This window comes from Homalodisca vitripennis, chromosome 2, assembly GCF_021130785.1.
Source record: "Homalodisca vitripennis isolate AUS2020 chromosome 2, UT_GWSS_2.1, whole genome shotgun sequence".
Taxonomy (NCBI): domain Eukaryota; kingdom Metazoa; phylum Arthropoda; class Insecta; order Hemiptera; family Cicadellidae; genus Homalodisca; species Homalodisca vitripennis.
This window is the reverse complement of record NC_060208.1, coordinates 3818858-3839221: the sequence shown is the minus strand read 5'-3', so window position 1 is coordinate 3839221 and position 20364 is coordinate 3818858. Positions and strand designations below refer to the sequence as shown.

The 20364-nt window shown below is 32.7% G+C and overlaps 1 protein-coding gene and 1 long non-coding RNA gene across 5 annotated transcripts in view; both read right to left on the bottom strand.

The window, feature by feature from the left end:
* Window positions 1-20364, bottom strand: part of LOC124356067 (longitudinals lacking protein, isoforms A/B/D/L-like) — a 288880-nt gene that overhangs the window by 163528 nt on the left and 104988 nt on the right. The gene's annotated exons all lie outside the window — the stretch shown is intronic.
* On the bottom strand, window positions 376-19663 carry LOC124356076. Of its 3 annotated transcripts, XR_006921787.1 has the most exons (4): window positions 18038-19663; window positions 13741-14898; window positions 5561-5656; window positions 376-4120 (listed from the first exon to the last, which is right to left on the bottom strand). It is a non-coding gene; the product is annotated as an uncharacterized LOC124356076 (long non-coding RNA). The 3 variants fall into 3 exon arrangements; XR_006921788.1 differs by lacking the exon at window positions 18038-19663 and having other exon boundaries at window positions 13741-16496; XR_006921786.1 differs by lacking the exons at window positions 13741-14898; window positions 18038-19663 and having other exon boundaries at window positions 5561-6957.

Below are 20364 nucleotides of genomic sequence, written 5' to 3'. Positions count from 1 at the left end.
CAACATTTACTTACTTACATCAACTGCTCCACAAAGACGTAGTTACAATTTTTATATCAGCAGGACATTTATTAACGTCCTGTTTATGTATGTGTTATATAGAGTTTAGAATGTTTTCTGGCTTATTATTTCTTTTGTTATAACATATAAAGTTAATTAATTAAAACTTTCTGGAGTTGGGGGTTGAATACAGACACAGATAGCTATATATATTTTATATATATATATATATATATATATAAATCTGTATATAGCAACTTTTAAACTGCCACTTCGAGGGTTAAAAGATCAAGCTGTGTATAGCCTGTATTTAGCCAGAACAGGAATTTTAATTTTACACATTACAAAAACAGGGTTACACACAAGAAAAAAATGTTTCACTCTTATAAAATCTTTACTGTGTAAAGAAATTAACAATACTAAAACACATTTACAAAAATATACTTATAATTACTCTTACATAATAGAATTATGCTACAGGAACAAAGTTATACAGCATCACTTGTCAATAGTTTAGATTAACAAACTTTTTTTATTGATCAGAACTTCCATCACTTGAGAACTTCAAAAGTACACTATAATTTATAACAATACATAATAAACAAGATAAAATACAATCACATGTAGCCTATGCATCTTTTTCATTTTTAACAACTAGCTTATATTATGTATATTGTGGAGACAAAAATACATACTGTAGATATTAGGTACCATTTATAGTAATACTAGCTGTTTCCTGCAGCTTCACATGCTTCCAACACTGATGTAGAGTTTGCCTTGATGTCACACTCAGGAAAATCTGTCTAAAGTGTACTGTATATGTAAATGTACTTCATTATAAAGTGGAATAACACTCAAGCTTCAATTTCAACATGAAATTAATTTTAAAGACAAATATCAATTATAACTTAGCGCTTCCATATAGTGTTTGGCTGTTTAATACACATAACTGGCTTGTAATTGGAGTTTGTAATGTGCAGGTACTTTAACATTACAGTGTCGACTGGTGGTGAATGACATCAATGGGCATAGCATATAAACCTTCTCCTTAGAAAAATACATACAAATGTTCATAATGATCGGTCACATAGTTTACGATTCTATAAAGGACATACAGGCAAATATTCATATATAGATAGATAGATGGATAAATAAGCATCATAATTGAGATATAAATACTATTTTATACAACAAATATAATCTTTTTAGCAAGAAATCAATTTTTATCACTAATAAAAACCTACAAAACCAAATAATTTTAAAAAATCTATGAAAAAGTTGCAAATATATAAAATATTTAAATATTGAATACACAAATTCCCTTTATACAAAGTACCTGTAAAGACAAATTTAATACCATCTAGCAAAGTTAGATTGTTAAAAAGTTGGTCATTAAAAAAAGATTAAACTCTTTTTTTATGTCATTCACAAATAAAAAAGTTTGACTAATTTCAACTGAAAATGGTACTCTAGACATCTTTACTATAGTGTACTCTTTCTACTGTAGACCCTGTAGTCTAGGAAAAGTAGCTTCGTAACTAAAATTAAGTTATGTTAGAATCTTCTGTCCGAGTTACTGTGGTTGCCTCAACAGCATAATATAAAGTAATTGAATCTTAACAGATTCATAATAAAAAAAAATAGTAAAATACACACATGACTGTTAGTTCTTTACAACAAGACTAAAGGAATCTTGTACACTTTATAATCAGAGGTTTGTTCATTAACACGTGTAATAACAGAATTTAAATATAATTTTTCTACCGTGGAATGTACATCTACTTTGACTTTGTATGCCTCATCTCACAATACATATAAAGTCCCAGCATAGGTACGAAACTGGATGTTTTATTTCTTGCTATACCAATGAAATTCTAATTTTGGGTATTAAATCCAAAAGTAGTCAAAGCCTTACCCATAAGCTACTGTAGAGGTCAATATTGGTGTCTTTCTTCCACAAACTCATAGACTCATAAAAACAATTAATTTCTTGAATTTTACAATAGTGAAATGTTCTCGATAAAATGCCAGATTTTTGGCTTTACTGAGATTATCACCATGAGTGGCAATCTTATTTTAAAACTTTAGCCACAGCAGTAGAATCAACACAAACAGGAGAAGTAATCACAAAAACAAGTCTTAAAAATTTCTTCTTTTCTCCAATAAATTATAGTTCTGACATTTTCATGTTCTTGTATAAAAAGAGTTTGAAATAGGAATAAAAAGAGATTTTAAAATTCTGTATAATCACTGTATTTCTAATCAATAATTCAATATTTCAATAATTCTAATCAATATTTCTTTCTATCCAAGATGGTCATACATATACCGGATTTAGAATCAGCATGGGAGGTATCGCATTCGTCTCACAATAAATCGTCATCTATGGGACAACATTGTCAACCAAAAACTAAAATTTAGTCACAGGCTCATTATTATTTGGAATACACATATGTAACCCTTGTTGTATATGTAGATGTCTATGTAGAACTTGAGGAAGCAACCCAAGAAGTTTCTGGTTGAATTGATGGCTGACAAATTATGAAGGTTTAACATGAAAGTTCAGGGCATAATCAACATCCTGGTGACCTTCACATTATCGACACAAGAAACATTCAAGATCTTTATTGACCATTAAATAACATTCTTAGTTACAATAGACTTTGTAATGAAAACCATTTAACATAGAAACTAATTTATGTATATGCCCAAGAATAAAAAGAGAACCTTTATCATATAGCCAGGTAAATAAAATTCAATTTGTATAATAATATGAAATTATTTTATTGACTTCACTCATTGTGAAATGTAGTTAATTTTTTGTATCACGATCATCTGTTTTAAAATCTTATTACGTAATCAATAAATTGGCCTATAGCAATACAAATAAAATATTAATACACAGTAACTATTAGCTCTAAGTATGAAGGACTGAAAGCTTGTGAGGCAAAGTGACACAGGACGGTATCTTATACAGTCTGATACGCATATATAAGGCATATTCTTAAGTATAGGCTGTTTGGTCACAGGAAAAAATAAATTCATAAGAAACACATTTTATTAGCATATTTAGTAAGCTATAAACCTACTTCACTTCTCTACATAATTGCTTTTCACTTGTAAGCATTTTTCGTACCACTGCACCAGCTTCTTTAACACCTCTGCACAGAAGTTCGCCACCTGAGAGTTGAACCAATACAAAACACCATTCTTAGTTCCTCTTCGGTCTCAAAAACTTGTCCACCGAACCACCATTTCATGTGCAAGAACATGATGTAGTCGCTAGTTGCAAGGTCAGGACTATAGTTTTGCTGCAATGTGAGGATGCACATTATGGAGAGGGAGGATTAAACCGAATGACAGTTACCCGCGTCATTTGTTTCTGGATTGCGTCTCAGTTTGTTCAGCTATTTTTGCAGTACACATAAGCTGTAATTGTTGTCCCACATTCCAAAACATCTACTAAAAGAACCCCTTTATGTCCCAAAAACGGTAGCTATCAATGTTTGACTTGTGTACAGAGTTTGTTTAAACTTTTTTTGGTTTTGGTGAAGATGAGTGTCGTCATTGCTGTTTAATCTCTGGATTGACATGGATCCATGTATCGTCCCCATTAAAAATGCGAGAAAACAAATCCTCTCCACCTTGATCGTAACGACCAGAAAACTCTCATCCGTTGGACATTCTTTACTCTTTGTGGTTGGTCAGCATTTTTGGTACCCACCTTGCACACAATTTTGAGTATCTGAGATTTTCTGTTACAATATTGTACACAGTAGTGCGTCCAAGTTGAGGAATTCTTCAGCCAGGCCATTAATCATCAATCGACGATCAGATCACAGTTTTTGGTCTACTTATGAAACAATTCCATCAGTCAGGATACTGGGCCGGCCACTCCGCTCTTTGTCATGGACATTTGTTCGGCCATCTTAAAAATCACCACGTCATTGTCTAACCTTTCCTGCACTCATAGCTGACGGTCCATAAATTACGCATAACCCCCGATGAAGTTCAGCAGCCGATAATCCTTTTGTAGACAAGAATCATATAACAGAACGCACTTGACAGGTGACGGGATCAACGATTGTCGTGGACATTGTTGTTTACAGGCAGACGACTTCTGTAACAAAACAAATGGTGCTGTAGCTTCACAATGAATTAGTAGAAATTGCAGTGCTGCAGGAATACAACTGTGTTCCCAAGTGCTAATATTTTAATATGAGCAAACGGTCCTTACTTTATGAATATGCCTTGTATGTCACTCACAATAAACATGTTAAAACACGACATCTCAAAAAATTTATGCTATAGTAAAACCTTCAAACAATGTATATAAATTATATAAAATAAATTTATTTAAAATTTCATACTGTATACATTACAAGACAGAAAAATATTACTAGCAGGCAATAAGTTACTGAAAACTACATTATAAATACAACCTGCTCGAGCTCCTATCATATTAATCATTTCCAATCTGAAGCTGTCGGTCGGTAACAATGGTACCAACTCACGTTTCTATTATTTATTCGAGCATAGGTCAGAGTTTTCTCATAACATTTTTTACAATATCTCTCAGCCACACATTTAATGACGTTCTGGTATTCAAGATATTACTCTGCTGTCTATGGCCTGAGTTTCGTGTTTATAAGTTCCGTATATGATCACCTATGACACTACATAATCCAAGATGCAGTCAAATTTTGATGACTCGTTTTGAAAGTTTTAGTACCGAAATAAGCCAATTACTACATACATTGCCTTATTGTTGTAAAAATGTGTTTTATACATTTAGAATCTAAAATTAAGTGTATAGTCATAGTTTTCACTTTCTGCCTAGTTTTCATAGTGTACCTAAAACCCATTTTATACAGTAAAAATAAATACTTTCTTATTTGTGTAAAGGAGTAGTGCTTTTAATTTATTATTAATCAAATATTAAATTAAACTTGTTAATGGAAAAATTATATCAAATCCTTTATATATATATATATATATATATATATATATATAATTTTTCACTTATTAGGTATGAGACAAACACCACTATAATTTATGTCTTAAGCTGTAAACCCCCATACAAAAAACTATTTTATTATCAAATAACTTAAAGTTAAGTTAGCCTTTAAACATTTTGAAAATTCAAGTAACACTACTAAATAATTTTAAATATTGCTTTGAAAATTATTTTACTATGTGTTTTGGTCTCACCGATAAAATAAATATTTTTATGTAAATGAAATTTTATTATTAGTACATGGAAAGTGTAGGAGAATCTCAATAATTAAGAATAAAAAATAATTAAAAACATAATACTACAATAAAAAAATATTTTGTTAGTGTTTGTAGAGTAATTCAAATAATTTAAACCTCACAATCTATTTTTCTGCGTATCTATTTATTCTCCTACTGAAATTTTTAACATGACTAATGTTATAGAAATAATAACTCATTGACAAAAATCAGCCTTAAAAAAATACAACAATACAAAAATCAGGACAATACTGATGAAATATTTTGAACTTTATTGGGATGATTGTGGGTTTAATAGATTGCCTACCCTTCCCTGGATGACAGTTTGAACTTGAAGATGCAGTGGTAGTACAGTAGTGAGTGCCTATGACCAGGGGATGCACCTTCGACTCCATCATCTTTCCTGGGTACATAACAACATATCAACAAATTGGCATTGTTCACAACTACAAAATGTTCAGGAAAAGATAAATCTGTTCGACAGAAACAAACAAAACTAAAACAAAGAAAATTTGACAAAACAACAACAATAAAAATTGTTTATTGATTACTTCAGGAGTGTTATTTGAATAAACACCATTATTTTTAATAAAATTTATTTTTTCTGTTGTATGAGCAACTGATTTTAATGTAAACCTATCAAAATTCATAATTAACAGACATATACAAATGAATTCGGACAATTATCTGTTCATTCATAGAGGTAAACACATAACCACCAATTATGTAAAGGAATAATACAATTATGCATATAAAAATGTAATATTTATTTTAAATAACCTTCATGTTAATTTTGATTTATTGTGCTTTAATTTACTGAATATTTTATTCAAAATTAAAAACACGTTGAAATTATGGTGAGAGCAATTTTTTTATTCTAAAAGTTGCTCACCTTATATGAAACAGGACTGTATATGCACATCTTATGGGAATTATTGGCAATTATAAAACTCATGGTTAAGTTAAATTTAGGAAAATCTGAAAATACTAAGAACCCACAAATGTTATCATTGTCCATCTCATCTATGGAATGATTCTTGATAAAAAGGTACTAAGAGATTTGAAACTAGGTGTATGAATTTCTAAAGAAGTAATGTACTAACTCAGAGTAAAAAGGTAAAAGAACTCCTAACAGAAAAGTTGTAGAGACTTGATATACGAGGTGTGTTCAAAAAGTATCGTGAATTTTGTGTATTTTCAAAAATTATTTATTTATTCGTGATTTTATTCCCTTAAAAGTAATCCCCCTGGGATATTATACACTTATGCCAACGTTTTTTCCAATCTTCAAAGCACTTCAAAAAATCATTTTTTTGTATCTTGTTCAGCTCCTCCTTCGATGCCATCTCTATCTCGTAAATCGTGGCGTAGCGTCGTCCTTTCATGGGCCTTCAGTTTCGGAAACAAGAAAAAGTCACAGGGGGCCAAATCTGGGGAATACGGTGGCTGCGTTATCATTAGTGTGTTGCTTTTGGCCAAGAAGTCGCGTACAAGCAGCGATGTGTGAGCAGGGGCGTTATCGTGGTGCAAAAGCCAATTTTTGTTTTACCACAAATTCGGGCGATTCTGGTGGATTGCTTCGCGCAAATTGCGCATAACTTGCAGATAATACTCCTTATTCACCGTTCTACCTTGTGGCAAGAACTCATGATGCACCACGCCCCTGCAATCGAAGAAAACTGTAAGCAAAACTTTCACATTCAACCGAACTTGGGTGCTTTTTTCGGTCTTGGTTCGTGCGGCAGCTTCCATTGAGATGATTGAGCTTTTATTTCCACGTCATAACCATAAACCCACGATTCGTCACCAGTTATGACCCTCTGGAGCAAATTCGGGTCGTCACGGACAGATTCCAACATCTCATTAGCAATGTTCATGCGATGCTGTTTTTGATTGAAATTGAGCAATTTTGGTACAAATTTTGCGGCAACCCGTCTCATGCCCAAATTATCGATTAAAATCGAATGGCACAAGCCAATCGATATGCCTAGGTACTCGGCAATTTCTCTAACGGTGATTCGACGATTGTCCAATACCATTTTATTCACTTCATCAATTGTTCGTCTGTTGTTGAAGTGCTCGGGCGTCCGGCATGCTCTTCGTCGTTCACATCTTCTCGGCCATCTGAAAACATTTTGTACCACCGATAAACGTTACTTTTGTCCAAAGTATCTTCTCCGTATGTCACAGTCAACATTCGGAATGCATCCGCGCACTTAATTTCGTTTTTCACACAAAATTTGATACAGGTTCTTTGTTCCATTTTTTTGAAGAGGTAAAAATTGAAGACAAACCAAAACACATGCAAGCAAAGCAGCTGTCAACAATTAACTGAACATTCAAATTGGCCGAAATTGTCAACACAAGTGAGAGACATATGTACCAACATAACGCTAGAAGAAAAAATCAAAATTCGAATACATGTAACCCAAATTCGCGATACTTTTTGAACACACCTTGTATAGGTTTCTCCTGAGCCAAGTAAAAATTCTATTGATTTTGGAATCAAAAAGAAACAGGGAGTCTGTTTAGGTAATCTCTGTTGAACCAAAAACCAGTTAAATAAGTAACAATTTTATCTATTGACTGGTTAATGAAACAATCTAGGAACTCCCTGAGATTACAAACATCTGATCTGAAGGATTGATAGCAGTGGTGGTTGCTATTTCTATACCACTAGGAACTCTCTGAGATTACAAACATCTGAAGAATTGATAGCTGTGATGGTTGCTACTTCTGTAACACTAGAAACTCCCTAAGATTACAAACATCTGAAGGATTGATAGCTGTGGCGGTTGCTACTTCTATACCACTAGGAACTCCCTAAGATTAAAAACATCTGAAGGATTGATAGCTGTGATGGTTGCTACTTCTGTAACACTAGGAACCCCCTGAGATTAAAAACATCTGAAGGATTGATAGCTTTGGCGGTTACTACTTCTGTAACACTAGAAACTCTCTGAGATTAAAAACATCTGAAGGATTGATAGCTTTGGCGGTTACTACTTCTGTAACACTAGAAACTCTCTGAGATTAAAAACATCTGAAGGATTGATAGCTTTGGCGGTTACTACTTCTGTAACACTAGAAACTCTCTGAGATTAAAAACATCTGAAGGATTGATAGCTGTGATGGTTGCTACTTCTGTAACACTAGGAACCCCCTGAGATTAAAAACATCTGAAGGATTGATAGCTTTGGCGGTTACTACTTCTGTAACACTAGAAACTCTCTGAGATTAAAAACATCTGAAGGATTGATAGCTTTGGCGGTTACTACTTCTGTAACACTAGAAACTCTCTGAGATTAAAAACATCTGAAGGATTGATAGCTTTGGCGGTTACTACTTCTGTAACACTAGAAACTCTCTGAGATTAAAAACATCTGAAGGATTGATAGCTTTGGCGGTTACTACTTCTGTAACACTAGAAACTCTCTGAGATTAAAAACATCTGAAGGATTGATAGCTGTGATGGTTGCTACTTCTGTAACACTAGGAACCCCCTGAGATTAAAAACATCTGAAGGATTGATAGCTTTCGCGGTTGCTACTTCTGTAACACTAGAAACTCCCTAAGATTACAAACATCTGAAGGATTGATAGCTTTGGCGGTTACTACTTCTGTAACACTAGAAACTCTCTGAGATTAAAAACATCTGAAGGATTGATAGCTGTGATGGTTGCTACTTCTGTAACACTAGGAACCCCCTGAGATTAAAAACATCTGAAGGATTGATAGCTTTCGCGGTTGCTATTTCTGTAACACTAGAAACTCCCTAAGATTACAAACATCTGAAGGATTGATAACTGTGGCGGTTGCTACTTCTGTAACACTAGAAACTCCCTAAGATTACAAACATCTGAAGGATTGATAGCTTTGGCGGTTACTACTTCTGTAACACTAGAAACTCTCTGAGATTAAAAACATCTGAAGGATTGATAACTGTGGCGGTTGCTACTTCTATACCACTAGGAACTCCCTAAGATTAAAAACATCTGAAGGATTGATAGCTGTGATGGTTGCTACTTCTATACCACTAGAACTCCCTAAGATTAAAAACATCTGAAGGATTGATAGCTGTGGCGGTTACTACTTCTGTAACACTAGAAACTCTCTGAAAATTAAAAACATCTGAAGGATTGATAGCTGTGGCGGTTGCTACTTCTGTAACACTAGAAACTCCCTAAGATTAAAAACATCTGAAGGATTGATAGCTGTGATGGTTGCTACTTCTGTAACACTAGGAACTCCCTGAGATTAAAAACATCTGAAGGATTGACAGCTTTGGCAGATGCTACCTCTGCAACCCTACCAAAAAAATTTTGAAAGTTGGATTTCTTTTTTGTTTCTGGTAAAAAATTTATGGCTAGAGTGAGATTTTATATTTATTTCATATCATAAGCAACATCCTGGGAAGGGAGAGAGCATTATAGAAAATCCTTATTTCACTGTGGAGGACGCTGATCAGTGTAATTGCCTAGTACAGCTACAAGTAACCTGTTTTTATTGGATTTCTACTGACTGCTTGACTAAAAGTGACTTCAATGGATTCTTCTTCTTTCAAAATGCAGAAACTGGAGGCTGCCATCTTCTGTCTTCTTTTACATTTTCCTTACATTCACTTCTAGGACATTAGTGTTATACCCGATAGTGTATGGCCAAATACGGAGTCCATCTAAGTTATTATGAAAAGGTTTTTTTTATCTAATATAATATATAAGAAGTTTAAAAATGTTAAAACAAATTTAGAACAAAGATTAAACATTTCGAACATCTGCAAAGAAATCAGCACAGTTTTTTATCATGTGGCATCTCTGAAGTATCTTCAAAAGACATTGTGAATTCTATTTTGGTCTATTAAAAATGTTACGTTACATCAGCAGACACCAGACAACACCTGACTTTCAAAATGATATTCACTCTCCAGATGACAAATTATTAACTCAAAACACAACTAAAATAAGTGATTTAAATGAAACCATCACTGCTTTGGAAGCATCATGTAACAATGAATGTAACAATAGGGAATTTGATACCAAAAATAACAGGGCTAAGAATGATTATTTTTTAAGAAGCAGGACATCTCAAAGAAAGAAATCTTAGGTTGTAAATTACATTGTTTTTTCATCTTAACATTCAGTTTTTAATGAATAATATTGATTATTTTAAGATATTTGTATATAATCATAACAAACATATAGACGTACTTTCATTAAATGAGCACTGGTTACAAATGAGTAACATAAACTTTTTTCTCAATACGCTAAATAATTTCAAAATAGCTGATTTTTGCTAGGTCTGATACTGCCAGAGAGGGTTTTTGTTTATTAGTTAGAAAAGAATTAGAATTCATAATTTGTAGTGACTTAAAATATTTAAATGAGGTTCATAGCTTTGAGGGATCATTTATAGAACTTACAAATCATAACAGTTTTTTTTATTTCAATTTACAGAATTTCCAGAATTGATAAAATTTTCTAAGATAAGTTTGAACATTTATTAGAAAAGTTATAAAAAGAATGAAGAATAAAGCATATTTGTTATTGCTTCTGATATTAACATTAATCTAATGCAAACTTACCAGTCATCAAAAAACCTTTTTGAGATTTGTGATTGTTATGGGTTCAAAATAATTGTTCAGGAACCTACTCAGTACTCAGTTCAGTATACAGTCCAGTAAGTACCTGCATAGATAATATCTTTACAAATATGATTGATTCTCTGGTTCTAGATGTTGGTATATCAGACTATAAAGCTCTACTGTTGATTGTTATGTGTATATGTCATCTGCTCAAGTCACTGGCAAATATAAAAAACCCAGCAAAAAAATTAGAACATTTACAAAACAAAATTTAACAAAATAAAACTTTTTCCTTAAACAATTTGATTTTACTTTGGACAAAACAAAAAATACAAATGAGAACTTTAAAACTTTTTAAAGAAGTTTATTAAAGTATTTATGAAGCTTGTCTACTGGTAACACCACATTTTAACAATTATAGAGGACCAAAAAATTGGGTGACTCAAAGCCTTAAAATTTCTGCTGAACACAAAAAGCAGTTTCATTTAGAATCAAAGTGGAATAAGGATCTCCAGTTTTAAATTATTACAAACAGTATAAACAATTTTTTTAAGTTGTCACTCTGGCAAAACAAAAATGCAATGATAAATTTATACAGCTGAAAACAAATCCAAAGCTACTTGAGCAGTACTAAAAATTAACTAGAATTAATAAATTCAAAACCTGAAATACCCATTCATATTAAAAATTGATGCGAATGTCCACAGCCTAACAATTTTGGCTGATAAATTTAACAATTTTGTATTAATGTTCCAAATTCTACAATTCAACAAAACCAAAGCATTCAAACTTAACAACAACTTCCACAACATTGCAAACACCAATATAGAATTTACTTTTAAATTTTCACAGATAACATAAGCAGAGTAAAGAAGAGCCAATTTAAAAAATAAAAAAGCTGTGGGCTGGGACAGTGTGCCAATTCAGGTCATTAAAGATTCTTTCACATAATTGGGGACCCTCTTTGCAAATTGATTAACCAATCACTTGCACAAGGAATATTTCCAGAAAAATTAGAATATGCCTAAGTAAAGAAAATGTGGACGACACATCTAAGTAAAGAAAATGTGGACGACACATCTTGCTAACACCCGATTGCACTACTACCGAGTTTTTCTAAAATCTATGAAAAGGTAGTCGAAATTCAACTAAATAAATGCCTACAGTACAACTGTCTTTTAAATTCATCAAATATAGCTTTAGTAAAAATTTCAGCACTGGCAGAGCATTCTCAGATCTGATTGACTGTGTGTCTGGGGCCTTGGATGGGTCACAGAGAGCTGTTGGTGCGCTCCGTGATTGTATCAATCATGAAATCCTACAATGCAAGTTGTCAAGCGTTGGGATAGAAAATACAGAATTGGGTTGGTTTATCTCTTATTTAAAGTCCAGAAAACAAAGAATATTTTTTTTTTATTTGGTCAAAATTATAAATCAAACTGGAGAAGCTTCGAGTATGGTGTACTACCGGTTTCCACATTCTTGGACCCTCTCTTTTCATAATATATGCAAATGATTTGGTTGATGGAACACAAATAGAGGTTTACCAGTATGTTGATGACACGATTTGCAAGGCTGACGGCACTACTTCTGTGAAAAACATTGTAGAGACAGAACTCAATTGTCCGAAGGATTGGTTCTCTGTCAGTGAGCTCTCCATGAATGTGTCCAAGACCCAAGTAATTGAATTTAAAACCGAGAATGCTAATCCTAACAATATCTTAAAATCTATAAACTCTAAATGGAATTGAAATATCAGTCCAAGAATCAGTAAAATTTCTTGGTATTGAAATGGATTATAATAAAATAAACTAAATTAAATTGGTATTCACAGATTTCAAATTTAACAAAAAAACATTCATCCATATTTTTTCTATAAGAGTGCTAAAATGTCATCAACATTAAAAAATCAACTTGCTGTTTACCATGCTTATTTCTCCTCACATATGAATTATGGTTTATCAGTACGGGGTGTCTCTCAGTCCAAGAATCAGTAAAATTTCTTGGTATTGAAATGGATTATAATAAAATAAACTAAATTAAATTGGTATTCACAGATTTCAAATTTAACAAAAAAACATTCATCCATATTTTTTCTATAAGAGTGCTAAAATGTCATCAACATTAAAAAATCAACTTGCTGTTTACCATGCTTATTTCTCATCACATATGAATTATGGTTTATCAGTACAGGGTGTCTCTCTGAGACATGCTGATAGTATCTTCATCATGCAAAAGAAGGCTATGAGAATTCTAGCAGTCATACATCCACGTGTCCATTGCAAAACCAGTTTTGTCAATCTAAAAATGTTAACACTTTATAGCCACTATATCTTGGAGTTAGCAAGTTCAGTACTTAACACGTTCATGGAGAATCAAACAATCCAAAGCCATAACATAAGACATAAACATGTTATAAAAACGGTAGAGCAAAGACTAACTTTATTTCAATATTCCCCTCAGTATGTGGGGCCGAAAGTTTACAACAGGTTCCCTAAGCAAAGAGCATTCTACTTTTAAACAGAATTTTTAGAATATCATTAGGAAAATGTCCCATACTCAATATAATAAGCTTTAATTACTATTTTATTCATTATATTTATTGTTATTTAGTTATAGTTTGTATTTGACATATTTTAATCTATTGTTCTACTGTATTATTTAACTCAACAAAAAAGGTATTAAATGTATAGCCCTTAATATAACTTTTAATGTATCATATTTTAAAATTGTTGATTCATTTATTATACTAATTGTTATTCAATTATAATCTATATTTTAGGGATTTTAATGTAGTTTAGTCTTTTAAATTTCATGAGAAATCACCTGTCATAAAATTATGATGTAATGTGATGCTTATTAATAAATAAATAAATTCAGTAAATTTACACAACTTTGAAATATACCTTTCTTGAAATGAGATAGGTATTAATTTTCTTCATACATTTTCATGAATCATTAGAAAAGATTTCTTATAACATTGAAATGTAGCTGTGGGTCAATTTGTAGTAGTTATATTTCACATTTTGAATGAATTGGCCAAACACTTGGCCTACTAGTCTCCCGATTCATTCTTGTCTGTTGAAATCCTGAAGACAAGATTTTTGAGATTTGAGATAAATAAGTGAACAAAGCTTCAAGGTTTCAGGCTTTGTGTTCACAACGAACTTGACCGGTCTTGTCTCTTTGTGGAACAACTGTGAGGGCTTCTTCGGATGATCGAATCATCTCTCCCGACCACAAGTGTCCCCCGACACCTGAGCATGTGCCGCCGCTTGTATATACAGTTGTAGTAGCGTGTGCCATTCGCTGCGGTCTTGTTGTGGTAGTATTGCCAACCGTCTACCGTCAACACCAAACCTCGACTGGCTGTCGTAGTGTCCCACTTCCCCAACATTTCTAAAGACAAACATCACTATGTTAACTTGAGCACTAATCTTGTTGTGGTAGTATTGCCAGCCGTCTAACGTCAACACCAAACCTCGACTGGCTGTCGTGCATATAGTCGTAGTGTCCCACTTCCCCAACATTTCTAAAGACAAACATCACTATGTTAACTTGAGCACTAATCTTGTTGTGGTAGTATTGCCAGCCGTCTAACGTCAACACCAAACCTCGACTGGCTGTCGTGCATATAGTCGAAGTGTCCCACTTCCCCAACATTTCTAAAGACAAACATCACTATGTTAACTTGAGCACTAATCTTGTTGTGGTAGTATTGCCAACCGTCTAACGTCAACACCAAACCTCGACTGGCTGTCGTGCATATAGTCGTAGTGTCCCACTTCCCCAACATTTCTAAAGACAAACATCACTATGTTAACTTGAGCACTAATCTTGTTGTGGTAGTATTGCCAGCCGTCTAACGTCAACACCAAACCTCGACTGGCTGTCGTGCATATAGTCGTAGTGTCCCACTTCCCCAACATTTCTAAAGACAAACATCACTATGTTAACTTGAGCACTAATCTTGTTGTGGTAGTATTGCCAACCGTCTAACGTCAACACCAAACCTCGACTGGCTGTCGTGCATATAGTCGTAGTGTCCCACTTCCCCAACATTTCTAAAGACAAACATCACTATGTTAACTTGAGCACTAATGCTAAAATATAAAAAAAACTCTCCAGAGTCCTCTTTCTTTACACTCCCCCAATTAAAATATTTTATTTCCACAATAACCGTGGTTCTATCCATGTTGCAAATACAATTTTAAACAAAATCAAGGACCTTCTTTTTTTGTTAGTTTTATTCACATGTGGTTTATCCCTATTATAACGAATAAATACAGATGTGAAAACATAATAAAATGTATCTGTCTATACAGCCCTAAATAGGACAACAATATTTTTTATTAATTAACGAAACATGAAAAGTTTATGTCTTATATAGCTTTTGAATGACAATGTCTATACAATCACGATACTAAATACTTTAGTATATAAATAAATGTTTATGTTATTGTTTATTCCTGTGAAATACACAAATGGTACATAGCAAAACATGCTAAAGAATTTTTACTATTGTTGTTTATATTATAAATGGATTATAATTATTTATGACGCCAATTATGTACTTGAAAGTTCATGAATAAAGCATGCTAACTTCTATTTCTAGTGTTTTATGTTAGTTTACATTATTTACTAATTTCACTCAAACTTGTTTATTTCTTTACAAAATTAAATTGCAAAAAGTCAATGTTTGCTTTAAATTTACAGACATACCCATGTGTACTAGACATTTAAAAATTTATAGGCAAGCTTAATTTTATTTCTGAGATAAAAAAAAAATATTTGTTTGGCATTACATATACGAGGTCCGGCAATAAAGTAATGAGACTGATTTTCTTTGCAAGATGAGGCAACCCTGCAGGCTTGCATATGTACAATATCTTTAACCTTGATCTATAAGCTGCTTCTAGTCCAAGCGGCACATCCATGCAACTGCTCAGTTTTGAGTTGTGCTCTAATAAGTTAACACATGTTTGTGTCTCTCGTCACGGAAATAGAACCGCATAATATTGCACAACGGTATGCCATTTCTTTTTACGTTATATTGGGTGAAAACGCAATGAAAACTTACGGTAAGCTTCAGAAGGCTTTTGGAGAGGAGTTTATGTCAAGAGCTTAAGTTTTTCGTTAGCATAAGATGTCTAGTAAGGTAGAGAATTTTAGGGATGAAGACCGCGGTGGATGACCATCAACCTCACGGACAGATGTCAACTTGACCAGAGTGTGTGAACTCGTACGATCTGATTGAAGATTGGCCGTGAAAATGATTGCAGAAGAACTGAATATCAATCAATAACGGTTCGTCTAGTAATAACTTTGTAAAAGAGTTCTTCCGTGTCCGTGCAAACATCGCTGATAATTGGACTCAGCATCACAATAATGCCCCATCAGCCGGACTGCTCTGTAAGTACAGCAATTTTTAACCTCAAAATAAATTTCAGTACTACCACAGCCACCTTATTCACCAGATATTGCTCCATTCAACTTTTTCCTATTTTGAAGGGACACCATTTTCAAACAACACAAGATGTCCAAAAAGCTGTGACGAGGGTCATTTTATACAGATGATCCTAAATTTATTACGCAATATTTCCCGGGGCTACATAAAACTAACAATATATTAAAAACGGCCTACAACATTTTAGAATCATCCCCCTAGACAAATAGTTTGTTTTCAAAACCCCCGAGAATTATTTTTAGTGAAGCCCCTAATCTGAAGAACCTTCTGGTAAGACCTAAATTATTGCTTAACCAAATTCCAAATTCAGATGCTGATCAAAAGTTTTTAGGTTGCCATTCTTGCGAAGACAAGCGTTGTGCTACATGCAAAATTCTAAATCCTTCTAAAACTTTTACAAGTAGCACAACTAATAAAACATATCAAATTTCAAATAACATTAACTGTAAATCGAAGAATGTAATCTATCAGTTGTCTTGCAAATTTTGTCCCAAGGACTATATTGGTTTAACGACAAATCCCTTACATATTAGGATGAATAACCATCGGTCTTCATCCAACAGACAAGACGACAAATTGGTTTCGCAACATGCATTGGCTCATAACGAAATATTTAATAATTGTTACACATTAAAAGGGATTTGTAAAGTACCAGAAGATTCTTCAAAAATTCAATTAGAAAATTTAGAACAAGCATATCAATTAGTCACTAAGTCAAAATTACCTTTTGGATTAAATAAGAAATGATCTGTTAAAATAGTCAAAATTAATCTAGCAAATCTAAAACAATGTATTGTCTATATTTAAATTTATTAATTTTTTATGAATGTACAACTATAAAACTACAAAATTGTTAATATTTAATTTAATTTTATGCTGTTAGAACGCCTTTTTATATTATTAATCTAAATTTTAATTTTAATATAAAGCCCTTTTTAGTATAATATACCAAGGAGTTTATAAATTACACTATAAAACAGAATAGAACATTTCAGCTGATTATAAAAATTCATATGTTTACTTTTAATTCTTACATTATATACACTTTTTGTACCTTTTTGAAAAACGACAATAAAGTCGAAATATTAAAGGATTTATATGAAGTCTTTTTCTTCTATTGTTTAAAGAAGCCTCTGAGCATTTATTTTCTGCATACAGTATATATATATATATATATATATATATATATATATATATATATATCTGAAAAAAATTCTACAAGGATTATTATTAAAATAGTGTGTACATATTTTTTATATTTGTTATGTTTGAATAAAGATTAGACATTTTAAAAATTTCCCTTGAACATCTAAAATTGTGAAAGCTACCACTGTTGGGGAAGGTTGGCTACAGACTGCATCTCTAATATTTGAAGATAAATGAAAATCATTCATTGCTGGTAATTAAATGAGGAAATACACTAACACTATTAGTACGTAGTACATTTTATTTTAAGCATATTAAAAATGTGTTTTGCATCTTTGTACTAGTAATGAACTTAATTATCTTAAAATAATACTCTGTTTTAATACTTTCCACCTTGAGAGGGCTGATATAAAGACAAACATAATTCTCACACCCTGCCAATTGTATACTGTATATTTCAATGTTAATATGAGCTTGCAATGCTCTAAACTCTCATAGGTAGGTAGTAACTTTTGATTGTTCAGCAACTCATTTGACTCAACAATCTTGCACAACAACTAATAGATACAACTGTGTTGCCGTGCGCTAACCACCATATTATCCCTGTTGATGGCGAGTGTTCCATGGCACTTGTAGTACTTCTTGTTGCAGCAACACCAGTACTTGGTACCGTTGGGTGCTGTCTTGTTCAGGTGATACTTGTGACCTTCGTGAGTCAGCAAAGGTTTACCCCTGGGAGAGAGGGAGTAGAGGACCATCTTGCTAACTAATCCTCTCTCCATCGGACCTGAGCATACCCACCATATCATACACCTATACTGCCAAGTGTCAAAGCATTATACACTATAAATTCTACATTTCAATTCATATTTTTAATTCGGTAGGTTTTGGCTTTCATATTTAATTGGATATGTAGTATTTTGGATTAAGTGAACTTAAATGAGCTTTTTATGTAATTTTTTAAGAAAATAAGAATGGAAATATTTCAGGTTTTTAATCCTTTAAGTCCCACCATCCAAACTACAGTTTACTCTTTGAGTATTGGGAGCGATGGCCCACCAACAGCACAACTAGCCCTGGGTTTGTGACCAGTTAGGAAGATAAACCTGGTATAGCCTGTGTGAGATCACAGTTTGTCACTTTCACCTTGATCTTTCCTTAAAAAAAAAATGATCACTGGCATGGTAAAAGAGGTTAATGTTTATTCACGGGCTTATTACAAATGATCTACCTATAAAAGTTTACTAATAATATAAAGGCTCAAGCAGTTGAGTTGGCAATGCTGTTGACACCATGAGACAGGCCTGTCACTCCATGGTAGTGGTGAGTGGTACAACACTTTATAATAATTTTGCTTTTTCTTTTTCATAATTATTACAAACAAGCTTGAATTTATTTAATTTTCTACTAAATATTACCAATCAAATTATCTAATTTTATATTTGTTTTCTTTTTATAAATTTCACTTATTATTCAACGTACATGCCATTAAACTGATGATGGATAGCATTGTAGTATGATTTTCTAACTCTGAAAAAACATAAATAAAGGTAAAATAAATATAGCGATTAACACTGCGTAGAACTTTAGTTTTCTTTAATTACTTTGAAAATGTGTAAATACTCTCTTAACAGTATTACAAACACAACAAACACAGCGAAATAAACAGTATTGTAGAGAATAGAATGCACTATAAAATGATACCATAACAGTAACATATAAAACAATAACTAAAACCGTTAACGAGCTCACAAGTTAGCTCCCGGCCACACATCGGAGGCTCCATTTATGGCATGGAGCTAAAGTTTAAAACTGTGTTATAGACAGAAACTTAAATCAAAACCAAAATTGTTTCATTACATAAACTTATATTTTAGTGTCTCAATGCCAAATAATGTTTTAGGAACGTAAAATGTTAAAATTAATTTAAGACAACTATACGACAAAAGTAATGGTTTATAATTTATATAAAATCTTTCAATAAGAAAATCTACATTAAATCAAAATTATAAACAATTCGTGTCAACAAGTAATCGTATATTTTACTGTTCATAAGCATTGCCTTGATACATTAAATCTTAGTGAAGGGACACATTTTTTACATTTTAGCATAGTTTCTACTTACACCACAGTTTTTAAACTTTAGCCCCCACGTTAAATGTCCAGCAGCACACCTAACTATTAAAGCCTCAATCAGGCTAAATATTGTCGATGATACAATGTAAACATTAGTCGAAGATGTCACAAGACTGTGTAAACGGTCGGCACCGGTGCGCTCTCGTGCGTATCATCTGCCCATCCTTAGTCATGGCCAAGGTACCACGACATTGGTACTTCTTCTTGCAACAGTTCCAGTACTGCTTATTTCCATTTTTAGAGGTCTTGTTCAGATGGTACCGGTAACCGTCGTGTGACAGCAACGGCCTCCCTCTTTGTGACACAACGTATTCGAACACGTTCCCATTCACTGCCAGGCCTGGGCACACCCATCATGTCAGATATACTATACAGGAAACTACTGATAGTAAACTAAAGGCCTCTCAATTAAAATAAAAAAATAATAATTTGGCCCAACAAAAAAGAAAAATTTTAAATATGTAATATCCTATTGATAAGGAATGAACTTTTTCATTCAATACTAAACAAAGCGCAATATGCATAGACGGACAGACATGCAGACAAATGTGTTCGTTACAAGGTACAAAAACAGATTTTTCTCCGGAAATCATAAACGGCTTGAACAAAATTTTGCAATAGTTAGACAATTTTAACAAGTTATGTCTGTAAACATAGGTAAAAAGGTGGCACAATTTTTAAACAACCGCAACTTTAAAAATAATGAATAATTTTAATTTTGTTTGGCAGTATTTTGAAAACAAAATATAAGCTCCAAGGCTATGTATATAAATGTTTAATG